At 43.5% G+C, this 14,849-nt stretch overlaps 1 protein-coding gene across 2 annotated transcripts in view; it reads left to right on the plus strand.

The window, feature by feature from the left end:
- LUZP2 (leucine zipper protein 2) overlaps positions 1–14,849 on the plus strand; it is a 480,337-nt gene that overhangs the window by 13,379 nt on the left and 452,109 nt on the right. The window contains exon 1 of one of the 2 annotated variants that reach the window (XM_014573955.3): positions 8,808–9,427. The exons of the other annotated variant lie outside the window; for it this stretch is intronic. The gene's annotated coding sequence lies outside the window, so the exon portion shown is untranslated. Of the gene's footprint in view, positions 1–8,807; positions 9,428–14,849 lie in introns of those variants that run through there. 2 annotated transcript variants of the gene reach the window in all.

Here is a 14,849-nt window from a genome sequence, read left to right on the forward strand (position 1 = left end):
TTTGTCTCGTGCCATCCCTCTCCAGCCTTCCACAAACTTTGGGCAGGGACACCACTCCTACCCCCTGGCTAATACCACTCCATGGACCCAACCTCCATGACTTTATCTCACTTCTCTTTAAACTCTGTTCTAGTTCTAGCCTTCACAGCCTCGTGCAGCAAGGAGTTCCACAGGTTGACTCTTTGCTTTGTGAAGAACAACTTTCTGTTACTAGTTTGAAGCCTGCTACCCATTCCTTTCCTTTGGTGTCCTCTAGTCCTTCTATTATGGGAACTAATGAAGAAATTTTCTTGATGCACCCTCTCCACCCCACTCATGCTTTTATAGACTTCTATCCTATCCCCCCTCAGTCTCCTCTTTTCTAAACTGAAAAGTCCCAGTCTCTTTAGCCTCTCTTCATATGGGACCTGTTCCAAACCCCTCATCATTGTAGTTGCCCTCCCCTCTCCCACCCTCTCTCTTCCCCTCTCCCACCTCCTTTTCCCAGTCTCCCCGAGTTTTGTTCAATAAAGACAGATTCTATTTTTGACCACACGTTTTCTTTATTTTGTACATCAGGAAGGGGGGCTAGGGAAGGGTAAGTGGAAGGAGGTGAGGGAGGAATGGGGTACGAACCCCCGATGGGGAGGACTGGGCTGGCTCTGCGGGCTTCTGGGTGTGGAAGCTCTCCTGCAGCCCCCCAATTACCCCCTCTGCCCAGATGGCAGCCTGCGGCAAGTGCAGCCGGGCTGATGGCCGAGTGCTGTGATGTGCCCAGTGTGGGCACTCAGGGCACTCCAAGACAGGACTGCTTTGCAAGCGGGGCACCCCTGAGAACTGTCTGTCCGGGGTGGGGGTCGGGTCCCTTTAAGCACAGCCCTCGGCTAGCGTGAGACAGCAGCTCCACGCTCTAAGTCCTCATCTGATGCCCTGCCGGCACTGCTTCCGGCCATCCTTAAGCCCGGTTCAGGGTCCACTTTAATGTGGACATGCTAGTTCGAATTAGCAAAACGCTAATTCAAACTAGTTTTTTAGTCTGGATACTTTAGTTCGAATTAGCTTAGTTCGAATTAACTAATTCGAACTAAATTAGTTCGAATTATCGCTGTAGTGTAGACATACCCTCTGCTAGCTTGAAGAGCCAATTATTGAACTTTTTCCTGTGTAAGTACATAATCAAGTCACTCTGTAATCTTCCTTTTGTTAAGATAAACAGATTGAACATGCTTTCCAATCTTAAAATCAAACATTACTTTTCTCTCAACTCTCTCCAATTTTTCAGCATCTTTGACTTGTGGACACAGTATTCCAAGCAGCAGTCACAGTACTGCTAAGTACAGAGTTAAATAACTTCTCTGCTCCTGCACAAGATCCATCTGCATATGCATGCAAGGCTCACATTAGCTCTTTTGGCCACAGTCACCCCAGATGCCCATGTTCAGCTGATGGTCCACCATGATCCCAAATCCTTTTCAAAGTCGCTGCTTCCAGGATCAAGTCCATTGTCATACAAGTATGACCTACATTCTGTGTCCCTAGATGTCCACATTTAGCTATATTAAAACACATATTATTTGCTTGTTCCCAGTTTATTACATGATTCAAATCACTATCGGTGGTCTCTCTTAGTTTTTTTAACCCCTTTCCCAATTCTTGTCTGAGCAGCAAACTTTAACAGTAATGATTTAATTGTTTCTTGTCACTCTGTATTTTAATACTTGTGTCTGCAAATGATTTGTACTGACAACAATTTGGTTTATTTTTAGTAAATAAGGGAGTATCCAACAGTGAATTTTTAATGAAAATAGAATTTAACTACTCTTTTTACTTGGCACTAATATACAACTCATTTAAAAAAATCAAGTAATTGTACATGTTAACAGCCAGTTTTAGTGATATGTGCCTAGAGTTACCTACTTACTTCATTTGTACTTATGGTTGTGTTAATTGTGCATGCAAAAGAGAAATGTATTTTGTGCACTCGATAGCTTGCCTAAATTCAGCTTTTCATTTGAAGAAACTCATATTCTCTAAAGGCATCTAAATTTAATTATTTGGCCTAGCCTGCAGTAGAAAATGTAGAACATTCCTGCAAGAGCACTTTTATGCAGGTAGAACTGCATTTCAATTAGAGCCTTTTCCAGAATAGAGATATTATTAAAATGAGACCTCACACTGTTATTACTATCTAAACAAAAGTTCCTAATGTAGACCAGGTCTCTGAGCCAGATTCTCATCTGGAGTAACTTCAGATTTCACTAGTTGAGTGTCTGGTCCTAAAACCTTTGACTTACACCCCTTCTTGAATGTTTGTTCCTTGCATCTTGTTTCTTGCTTACAGTGGAGCTACACTGATTCGCACCTCCTTTGCCTACACATAGCATGCTACGTAATTAGTGTAGTAACATCACCAACATCTTTCCTTCTAAAGAGAACACATTAGCTGAAAAAGGTAGGCAAAAGTTATACATTGGCAGACTGCTCTCTATACAGCTCTGAGCATGTTTTGAAATACTTTCATTATTGTTTAAACAAATGTGGGGGATGCAAGAAAAAAACGACATATGCTCAAATATGTAGGAGCCATCCCTCTATTAACATAAGGAACATTTCCCACAAATCCATGCTACCCAAAATATAAGCTAAATGAACTGATTTAATAATATACCTAAAACATTTTCTAATTTTTTGCTTCATCTTATTTACAGCAATGAATCCATACATTCAAAAAATATGTTATTACTTCAAAACTGAAGCGCTACTGTTCAGTTACGTTTGGTCACAAAATACATGGGCTATGTCTACACTGCCCCCATTTTGTGCCAAAAATATGCAAATGAGGCGAAGCGTGGAATATCGCGTGCCTCATTTGCATAAATTAATTAGGCTCCGTTTTTGTGCAAGAGGCTTTTGCACAAAGAGGAGCCATCACATGGCTCCTTTTTGCACAAAACCCCCCTTTTGCGCAGGAGCCGTTCTTCCTGAAAAAAATTCGGAAGAACGGCTCTTGCGCAAGAGGAGGTTTTTGCGCAAAAGCCTCTTGTGCAAAGACGTTGCCTCATTAATTATGCAAATGAGGAACAACAATATTCCATGCTTCACCTCATTTGCATATTTTTTGCACAAAACGGGGGCAGTATAGTTATAGCCATGATGTTTCTGTGACTTAATTGAATGAAAGCAACATTTATTGTTGCCTCTTTTCACAGAAGGTTGCTGTTTAGGCTGAAGAGGTAGATAAACAAGATGAAGGAATTTTGGAAAATGTTAAACCTATTCTTTACTGATCCACACAGGACTCGCCTGCATTACCTGACTAAGTCCCACTGCTAAACTGAGAAGTTCTGGTTTTAGATTATTCCTAGAAAAAATAGGTTTATGATGGACTGTATAAATCTCACACTGTGACAAAAGTAGGGGTGCTATTCACAATTCAGTAGGTGAGAGCAGCTTTAACCATAATTCAATTACAGAGGCTACTTAGGCACTTTGAGAACTCCTGGGATTTTACAAGTGATAATTTAGAAGTTAACTGACAGAATGGGGGTGCCTAATTCTTGTATAAAGAAAAAAACATAACAAATACCAATCAAAGCCAGATTTTTAGTTTATTTGTACATTTAGAACAAACAGCAGCAAGATATTTCCAATCCCAAATCTTGAGGTGTCAGTTTTGGAACCTTAACACAAGTATGATACTTTGTATACTTTCTTTAGTAGAGATAAAATCTGCTTAGACTTGCAATTATTGTGATTTTTCAAAAAGTCTTATGGTGCAAATTGTGACGAGAATGAGACACAAGTATCAAAGGGGTAGCCGTGTTAGTCCGAATCTGCATAAACAATGAGAAGTCCTGTGGCACCTTATAGATTAACCAATTTATTGGAGCATAAGCTCTCATGGGCAAAGACCCACTTCCACTGACATGCATCTGACAAAGTGGTCTCTGACCACAAAAGCTTATGCTCCAATAAATCGGTTAGTCTACAAGGTGCCACAGGACTTCTCATTGAGAATGAGAGAGTTAAACATTCCTGGGAGAAATTAAAAATAAACTATTGAAAAAATACTCCAGATCTGAGCTAAAGCAATAGATAATGCCATGGTCTCTCATCTGGGCTCGGAAAAGTCAGCAAAAATAGAATTGCCAGATTTCTAACGAATCAATAGTCCAAAGTCACCTAAAGAAAAAACAGTAGCTCAAAAGTATCCCAATCTATTTATTTAAACTATTTCTTTATTACCACATTGGTCTATACTATTAAAAAGAACCACTATCAAGAGTATAATTAAATGATGGATGTTGGTAACATAGATCTATAGCAGTGGTTCCCAAACTTTTTGGCATCACTCCCCCTTTTTGATTTTTGAGAAACCCTCACGGCCTCCACCTTCCCCCCATAGCAGCAAAACTTGTTGAGGAAAAAAAAAGGAACTGACCGGGGCCGAAAAACAAAAATAGCAGCAAAACTTGGGGGAGCGGAGGAGGGACTGGAACCCTCGCGCCCCCCCCCTGGAATTTCTTCACACCTTGGGAACCCATGATCTATAGGCTTAGCAAACAAATTTTGTTAGCCAAATCTTGGTTTGGGTTTTCTTGTGTGTACTGAATTATGGTTATGCAAAGAGTTATGAATAAATGTAAAGAATTGGAAGATTTCCTAGTGTGTTGCTCTAAAAATTTGAGAGTATAAACATCTCCATGACATTCACTGAAGGTACTCAAATTTGTGAGACTCTGCCACTCTCAGAAATATTAAAGAGCAAGTAAACCGGAGATAACATTACTTACCAGTTGGGAAGAGGAGGAGGACACATATACAGCACAGCAAACACAAGGCTATAAAATGGCTGGCTGCTTAGGGCAGCATTTGTTTGCATTTGCACATGTAAAAGAAACAGCAGCTGTTAAAAGGTGTTCTGGGAAAAAGTTCTAGGCTGTGTCTACATTGGCGCAATCTTGCGCCAAAGCGGCTGCTTTTACGCAAAAACATGCTGCCTGTCTACACCGGCGGGGAGTTCTTGTGCAAGAACACTGACATTGTAATGTGTGAAATCAGTGCTTCCTGCGCAAGAACTATGATGCTCCCGCTCAGGAATAAGCCCTCTTGCGCAACTGTTTTCGCGCAAGAGGCCAGTGTAGAGAGGCAACATGAATTTCTTGTGCAAGAAAGCCCGATGGTTAAAATGGCCATCGGTGCTTTCTTGCACAAGAGAGCGTCTACACTGGCATGGATGCTCTTGCGCAAAGGCACATGCCAGTGTAGACGCTCTCTTGCGCAAATACTTTAACGCAAGAACTCTTGTGTTAAATAGTATTTGCGCAAGATCATGCCAATGTAGAAGTAGCCCTAGAATTAAAAAGTGCAGTTGCCACTCTACTGAGGAATCAACATTTGTGTGTTGAAGACTGTCTGAGCGCTACCTGGTAACCTAACCCAAAGCCCATTGTAAACAAAGGAGAGACTCTCACAGACAAGTGGGACTAAATGGAAGAATAGATGGCCATCCTGGGGTACTGCCATTCCCTCCAAAAATTAGAGTTGGAAAAATGAGAGAAGTGTTAAGTGTAATTGAAGCAATGTTTGTGGCATGACACCTCACATTGTTTCCTGACATCAGGGAAGGATTACAGGTGGTGACTCTTTAGCTCTGCTGCTCTTGCTGTGAAGCACTGAAACAAGTCTAGTTAGCTAGCTTTGGATGTGCTTGGGGCAGCAACCTCCTCCCCTGTTTGAGTAGCTTACTACTAGGCTGTGTCTAGAGTGGCAAGTTTTTCCGCAAAATCATTTGATTTTGCGGAAAAACTTGCCAGCTGTCTACACTGGCCGTTTGAATTTCTGCAAGAACACTGACGATCTCATGTAAGATCGTCAGTGTTCTTGCGGAAATACTGTGCTGCTCCCGTTCGGGCAAAACGCAAGAGGGCCAGTGTAAACAGCACAGTACTGTTTTCCACTAAAAAAGCCCCGATCGCGAAAATGGCGATCGGGGCTTTTTTGCGGAAAACCGTGTCTAGATTGGCCACGGACGCTTTTCCGCAAAAAGTGCTTTTGCGGAAAAGCATCCTGCCAATCTAGACGTGCTTTTCCGAAAATGCTTTTAGCGGAAAACTTTTCTGTTAAAAAGCATTTTCGGAAAATCATGCCAGTGTAGATGTAGCCCTAGTGTCACAAGGGACTTGTTCTTCCCAGCCTTTGTAAGAAAGCAACCTGTGAGGATGAGGGCAGATCATGATGAAATGTGCAGCGATCATCTTCTGAGCTTTCTTCCCCACCACCCACTCCCTATATCTGCTTGTCTCAATGAATTTGAAACAACTGCCACAGAAGCTCCCAGCCCTGCTGTTGTCTCTGCCAGATACTCTACCAACAGGAATGCAGAAGTGTAAGTTGGATGGGTGGGAGGGAGGAAAGGGTGAACTGCCTTCTGTCAATCAGAGTAGCCATGGTAGTCTGTAACTTAAAAAAATGAGTGGCCCATTAGCACCTTAGAAATGATCATACATATATGTATCTATCATGAGCTTTTGTGGGCACAACCCACTTGTTCTGATGACTACCATAAGAGCTGAGATACTGGTTCCATCTTGGCAAGAAGAGACCTGCAGCAGCAAATACAAAACACAAGGGTGATCAGTCACCTCCCTTGGGTTTTTCTTTTCCCCTCACCAGGCAGCCAAAAGCTACCTATGCTGCTAACAAGTTCTCCACACACCCCTCCCTTCAGCCACATTGATGGGGGGGAAAATAGAGAGAGAGTAAGCCAAGGGAGGTGACTACTGTGGTTTGTGATTTGCTGCTGTGGTTCTCTTCTTGCCAAGATGAAACCAGTATCTCAGGGGCTCTAATTCTAAACCAGCTGCTTCTAATTTCTACCAAGAGCCAAGTCAATCAAGAGCAACAGTTTTCACTGATAAACTTAAAAAACAACAAATGGTCTGGTAGTACTTTATAAACTAACAAAACATGTAGATGGGATCATGAGCTGATTGAGTCTTTTGTTTTCACTGATTGAGTCTTTTGTTCTGCTTGATGACCCTGCATATCTTTCACCCAGGGGAGAGGAGTAAACAAAGAAACCTTCCTGCATTCTGCTCACTGGGGGTAGAGGGAAGACAGGAGACAGTGTCTTGCTATGGTAGGGTTCTTGGGGGTAGCTTCACTGTCCCTTAAATCCCCCTCTAAATAGAATCCCATGGAGAAGGAATTAAAGGCCAGTTCTGGGCCTAAGTGATTCCCTCCTGCCACACCTGTAGAAACAACTGAAGGCAAGCTTTGGGCTAAATCAGTGGTTTGAGCATTGGCCTGCTAAACCCAGTGTTGTAAGTTCAATCTTTGAGGGGGCCATTTAGGGATCTGGAATCAAATCTGTTAGGGATGTTACTTGGTCCTGCCATGAGGGCAGGGGACTGGATTCCATGATCTCTCAAGGTCTCTTCGAACTCTGTGAATTAGTTTTATCTCTCTTCTGAGATATACCTATCTTGAGAGAGCACAGTAGAAGCTCTTATTTCAAGAGCAGGGCTTGTGAGTGATATTTACTTCAGGCCCTAAGTCTCTTCCTTAGAGCCTAAAAGCTCAGAGGAGCCTGGGAAGAAGAGTCCTGGATTAGGGGACAGGAGTTAATCAATCTGCCTGAAACCCTAATAAAAAACAGCTTGAACCTAGTAAAAGCTCATCTTGTTGTGGGGACATAAACTTCCTTTTTCCTGTCCCTTGGAAAGAAGAAGAGGCCTTTGTAAGGCCTTTGTAAGTCCTAAGTCAAAGGTTTATCATCAATAGAGCCAAAGGTGAGCACAAGACCCTTTCTGTTATACCAGATTCTTGAATTCTCTTATCCTAGAAGAGGCAAACTCAGTGACCAGTGATGGAACAGTTTTTAGGGTGGGAGAGCTGAGCTGTGCTCCCTTATGCCTGTTTGTGCCTCTCATTGCCCCATAGTTAGGGGCAGCTGTGGAGACCTGAGGCCAGTGGCCGGGACCCCAGGCAGTAGCTATGCCATTGGCCTGGACCCCCAGGGCCAGTAACATGGGTTGCAGCAAGGCCCCTGGCCACAGGATGGCAGCCAGGAGCCTGGCACAGAACCATGTTGGGTGCAAATTCTGGAGGTGCTGCTGCATTCCTCCACACTTGTACATCCTGTGCCTATATTGGTGACCTAGCTGGAGGGTAAAATCACTGTCTGAAAGATAGTGAAAGATGCCACAAAAAGATGGAAAGTTGGGCCACAGTGACCTAACTGCTAGGAGGCACTACCAGTAAGGCCAGCCCCCAACATAAGGTTACTATAAGTTTTATTTGATGGCATATGTGTCAAAATTTAACCTTTCTCATTGGCAGGCACAAAGCAGGTACATAGAGGTATGTAGTCTTGGTTACAAATGGGGTGGCTAGATCTTGTATGGCTTCAACTACCCCTGTGAATTGGCACTGGTGACCGAGGTCTCCTGCTTTGTCCTGCCTAAATAAGACAGACAACTTCTAGTGTCAGGGGTGGAGTATGTAGGTTTTATTTCCTTTGTAGGAGCATTCATGTTCACATAATGCTCAGAAGTTCCTGCAATAGGAATACAAAATGGGGACAGACACTGCCAAAATAAACTCAATTTAAAGTTTGATTAAGCGCTTTTGGAAAACTGGTGCTCTCCCAGCTCTGATGGAAAGAGACTGGGCTTTCACAGTCCCTCTGTTGAAGTCAGGTGTGTTACTTTAACATAGAGCTGCTGGTCCACACCCACATGGCTACAATGAGAGAGAACTAGCTATAGCCTAGGTGAGATAAGGGTCTCTCTGCTCACCCCCTTCGAGCCCTGGCTGGCAGTGGAACTTGGAGAAAATCCTGTCCAGTCTTCCTGAGGCTAGTCTTTCTCACTAGACAATAAGAATGATGCCCTAGAGTAGGAGCAAGTGGGGACAGGTGATTGCTTGTAGACCACTTATTTGTGTCTCTACTAATCAGTGGGCAGGGGGGATGAGGTTTACACAGAGTACATGAAGGAGTGAGGCCTGAGCACCTGTTGCTGCTTGTGATGGGGCATATACTAGGTTTAAGGGGAGTTGGAGATCTCAATTAGTGTACTCAGTTGCAGCTAGAGGGTGGTCCAGATCCAATTAAAGAGCAGTCCCAGGTGGACTCTTTGTGTAAAGAGAGAGAGATTCCAGAGTGAAAGCAGCAGAGCAAGAATTCAAGCTCTGAAGTGGCTCTTTGACTAGCAGAGTGTGACTGTCAGGGGTGTAGGAAAAAAACCACAGAGCTGCTACGGGGATCCTCTCCTAAGTACAAGGTTGCAAAATAGATGGAAAAGCCACTGTGGTGGAGAAAGTCCTGATTGTGGTGCCCTGACAAGACTTGATGTCTGGAGAAAAAGTCCAGGGAGGTATTCAACTCAGGAACGGAGCATTGGGGAAACTTCAGAGAGAAAGAGAGAAGTTCTTCCAGTATGAGGTGAGCAGAAATGTGTGTGTTTTCTCTCTCGCGCTTTTTATTTTCAATTGAGATGTTGGAGGATTCCAAGTGGGAGCCCTTGCCTCAAAGGCAGCGTGAACTCTGTAAAGTATACAGGAACTTATATAGTCCGTGAAGTATACAGGAACAGAAGTAAATGTGTATAGAAGTAAAAGTCCTTCTGATAGGAAGAAGCCTAGAGAAGTAGTAAATGGGTGGGTGTAAAGGCACAGACTGCTCACTCTGGAATCTTTGGAGGAGGGGAAGGGTTTTCTATTTACTGAGAAGAGTGACAAGAAGACCACCCATATAAGGAATAAGGATGTTTAAAAGCCTTGAGATGTGAGAGTGTGAAGGCCATGATGTGGTGAGGGCTGAAAAGGTGGCACAAAGACTGTATTTGTTGGACCCTGGAAGGGGTTGAGGTGAGGTGGGGTGGAACTATAAGAGCTGTGGCTGGAGGGCTGAGTCACAAGAGGCAGTCACTACAAAGCTGAAATGGTTGTTGATAGGAAACCAGATGAGAACTTGCTTTGCCATACCCAGTGCACAGGGGGGTTGCCAATAGCGAATCCAGGCCTCTTTGTTGCTAGAGGTCAAAACACAAGCTAGGCCATCCAATGATTGTGGAAATGAATAACAGGCAACACAGCAGAAACAAGAATCCCTCCAACCCTGTCCCAGTGACCAGTATGAGGTGCAGAGAGTACCTTGTCTGTGACTAAGAGTGGACTTGGGATCTGTTGGACTCTCTACCAGAGTAGAGAGCATCCCTCTGCATTGGGGACTTGCTGGAGTGGAGGTATGATACTCTTGATATGTGCCCTGGAAAGGTGTCTTGAAGCAATGGATGGCTTGAAGCAATGGATGGCTCCAGATAAGGGTTACTTCATTACTGAGGGCAGTATTTGTTTGTGGGGTTAATTTCTGCCCCTTCAAAAGGAGGAGCTGAGGGATTTGAGCCTACTGGGTGACAAGCTGGATATACTCAGCTTGAGATTTGGGATGAATGTAATGAAACCAAGATGCTCATATCTTCCTATACCGGGGTCGGTTGGGGAGTCCACCCCCAGTGCCCCTGAGAGCTGCCCGGACTGCGTCTCCGGGGGTGGGCAGGGGTGGCTGAGGGGAGAGGAAAACTCATCAGGGGAGCAGGGTCCCCCACGACAAAACTGCCTGGGTCCCTGGAAGGAAGGTGAGGGCACCATGGACCAGACCCCCACGGTATCCCGCTCCCCACCAGAGCTGAACACCTTGGGGTCATCCACCTACCCCCGCCTCACCTATTTCCCCCCCCAACACCCCTGACCCCAGCCCATGTTGGTTTCCAGCATCGCACCTCCCACAAGATTGGAGCCAGTGCTGGCTTCCTGGGAGGGGCAGGAAAGCCCCGAATCTCTGCGCTGCATCCGACTTCTGGGGAAGTGTATGCACGATGCTGCTCTCCTCCCCACAGGAGAAGCCAGAGCAGAGCCCAGGGCAGGAGACCAAGCGGGGTGTGTGGTGAAGAGAGCCCCCACCACCACCACTCACGGGAGAGTGGTGAAGCCCAGGACAGAAGGGTTAAATTTTGGCATGCCACTTCAGAAAGGTTGCTGACCCCTGCACTATATACTAGATTTACAATGATGTAACTAAGCAGTCTATGATGATGAGTTGTCATATTGAGCAGTCTCTTTTTCTCAGCAAGTGACCATATTCTTCACCTTCAATTAAGCCCTGGTAAAATCTGTATCAACTCAATAACAAATGTAGAGAACAGCAATTTTATAAGTTGGCTGAGCTAAATAAGCTCTGATTACAAATTTCTCCATGGAATTAAGCATATACTATAAGAAAAGGTTCTAATTCACACAGTTTTCTACCTAACCTTTTATTTCTCTTTATTCTTCCATAAATCAAGAGTGATTCATTTTTTGTTTACATCAGTGTATGACTCATTTTAAACGTCAGAATGAAGATATTATCCACAGTGCGTAAGTGGGGGAGAGGGGGCGATTGCAGAAATCACTGACTATCTTTGTAACTTTCCTATTCAGACTGGGGAAACAAATGATCTTGAATCACTGTGAATTTTACTTCTGAGTGCAGAAAAAGTATGAAAAATGAGAGATGTTAGTAGCAGCAAGGTAATGTCTGTCTCAGTAGAAATATTTTCAGTGACAACTATTCATAAAACATGTTGACTGTTCTCCTTCTTCTGAAACTTTGACTAGGTTTGCAACTTAAAACGTCTAATGGAGAGAAAAATAGTGGGGACCAAATACACAATTGGCGTAATTCAGAGTACCTGCATTGAAATAATTGATTTGCTCTAAGAATCTGGCCCCATGTATGTCCCTCTCCCCAAAACAAACTCTTGTGCTCCCACTTTAGCATCTAGAATTTGCTAAATGTAATGTGACTATTTAAAAAAGATAATTGTATGGTATTTACAGTTAAAAGGTGTATTTGCCTAGCCAAATGCCTGACTTGCTCATACAGGGAAGTTAAATTGATGTTGAATTCCCTCTGAAGTTACAAGAGATACAGTATTCCTCCTCACTTCTTGTTTTCTAATGTTTCTTCCACTTTAGAGAAAGCTGCGTTGGTAATCAGTGAAACAAGCCCTAGGTAACACACACATCTGAGACTTTAATACTTACCTGGTTCACATGAGTTCTGTGGTGATTTCTCAGCTTTCAATGAATTCTAAAGTTAGAGGTCCCACATCCTATGAGTTGTGTGTGTACCTCTCCAAGCCTGTGAAGTGCTGCAATACGAAGTGTTGTTATTGAATCACATGCTTCCATGCACTGAGGATAGGAGGAAACCTGCAGATGGTGTTGAAAAATCCACACACTTTTTATTAGTGTGTTTCAGTGGGGTAGAAGCACAAGTGTCTGCTGTCGGATAGCCATGAGTTTGGCATCTGAAAACCCATGAGACCTCAGTTGGAGTCAGTTGTTACTTTAAGGTTTTCCACTCATAACTTATGTGGACAAACTGCAGAGAGCAATAAAAATTGTCAATCTAGGAAACTGGACCTGTGCAGAAGGTAGCACAATTGGGCATCTTTAGTCTTGAGAAAAGAAGACTGGGTGGAATCTGATATGTCCTCAAATATATTAAGAGTTGTTTCTAGAATGTTGATCAATTGTTCTCTGTGTCCTTTGAAAGTAGGAGAAGTATTAACAGGCTCTATCTGCAGTAAAGAAGATTGAGGTTAGATACTAGAAAAAACTCTATAAGGATTGTTAGGCTTCCAAAGGTCTTGTGGAATAAGATAAGAATGGCCATACTAAACAAAACCAAAGTTCCATCTTCTGACAGTCAATGACTGGAGGGTGTGTTTTGTTCTTTTTTTTTTTTTTTTTTTTTTTTTTTTTTAATAAAGACAAACACCTCTCTGGGATGGTCTACGTTTATGTGGCCATGCTTCAGCATGTGAAGCTGGACAACATGTTGTACTTAAAGTACTGCATGGGATCTTTTCAGGGGGATAAGGCAAAATGACACATTTATTGGTAATACATACGCATACAAGTGTTAATTGCTATATGATATATTACTTTCTCACACACAAGTGCACTCTGCCTTGTTACCAATAGTTGCTCCCCCTAACTGCACTGGCCAGGTGAGTTAAGTGGGGGAAGGATGGAGCCGGGTTTCTGCCGATCTGGATCCATGTTGACAAGACAAAACCCAGGGTCCTCCTGTAAGATACCTTTAATTGCTAGTCATTCCCCTCTCGTGCAAGTCTATCGTCTTATGCATATGCAAAATCGATGAGTTGTCATATGCATATGCAGTTAGTCATCTGTGGAGCCTTCTTCTGGGTCTTGTCTCAATGTTGCCACATTCACCTTCAAAAAGGGTGCTTCCAAAAGCAGGCACTTCCTGCTGACTCCCAAGGTGACCACATGTCCAATCTTCTTTCAGTGAACAGGTCTCATTATTCTTGGATCTGGCTTCCATCCCCTCTCCAACCATTGGAACAGCCCTGAAATGCTTGTCTTTTTTGCCTTACCCATTCACACCTCATTCATTCAACAAGGACATTCTTTTTACCGTACTCGTTTTTAGGGACTAGTCTACCAAGACTTAATACAGAGTTTCCATGTTCTGTAGGAAAAGGTACAAAGTTTCTATGAAAAAGGACTTAATACAAAGCTATATAAAAGGAATTGATATGACGTTTTTAACTTCGTATCAATTCCTTTTATATAGCTTTGTATTAAGTCCTTTTTCAATGAGAAAATGATTAATACAGAGATATATCTACAAAGGGGACCTCTCAAGGTCATTTCTAGCCAAACATTTCTATGATTGAGTGTCTTGAGATCTACATATCTGTGGCAATGCCTCAGAGGACTTGATGGGGAGCAGGGGTTGCATACTGTCTGCTTTGGCAGATCTCTCTTTGCCATAGTACTATAGCAATTCCAAATACGATGCTATTATAAAGTTCATGCAAGTAATTAAAAGTGAACTATTGCTAGCTACTAGAACAGGGGTTGGCAAATATTGGCACGCAGGTGAGATCCAATTCCTCAGGGTTAGCCCCTAGTGGGCTGCCACTGCTAGATTTATGTGCACCTCTGCAGGAACAGGTGATTGCAACTTCCGTTTGGTTGTGGACTGTTATTGCGGACCATTGTTTCCAGCCAGTGGGAACTGTGGGAAGTGGCACAGATCAGGTCACTGCTTGCCACAGCTCCCATTTGTCGGGCACTGTGATCCATGGCCAACAGACTCACCCGTACTTGCGGAGGTGCAAGAAAATATCATGGTGGCAACATGCCTGGGACTAACCCTGGAGAATCACTGCTGTTTTATTGCCCGCCTCTGTAGTAGAGGAATGTTCCTGCTGAGTAAACTGGCATCATTACCTAGAATTGAATCTGAAAATTCATCTGGCACCAGAGAGCTTGCTGTGAAGAGCGTCTGGTTCCTAGAATTATTTCCTGGGGTTGTAGAGTCCCTTCTATGATGTCTGGATGTTTGTTATGTCTGGATGTTTGTATCACCAGAACTACTGCTCATCATGCTTGGGTGCATACTATTGGTGTAGTGTGCAACGTGCGACAGCATTTAGCCAGATGACTGTTACTGTGTGACAAAGATGGTTTGAAACTTTCACATCTTGGCCTGGGTTCAAACTCCCTGAAATTCAGGGATGCCAGGATCCAAGGGCCCATCTGTAATATATGGCATAGGAAATCTTAGTACCAAAACACCAAGACATCTTGTGCTGCTTTAAAATGAAGCACTTTGTGCAATTATAAGGTACGATGGCCTCCAGCTGTCACATTTTTATGCAGGGGTGGCTTAGGGATAGGCTGGCTAGGAGGCCATCTAGGATACCACAGGAGGGAATGTCATCACTACTGGAGGGAATTCTACAGCACCCAGAGATCCTCCCCACTATCTTCAGAATTTG

The sequence above is a fragment of the Pelodiscus sinensis genome, chromosome 4 (genome assembly GCF_049634645.1).
Source record: "Pelodiscus sinensis isolate JC-2024 chromosome 4, ASM4963464v1, whole genome shotgun sequence".
NCBI lineage: Eukaryota > Metazoa > Chordata > Testudines > Trionychidae > Pelodiscus > Pelodiscus sinensis.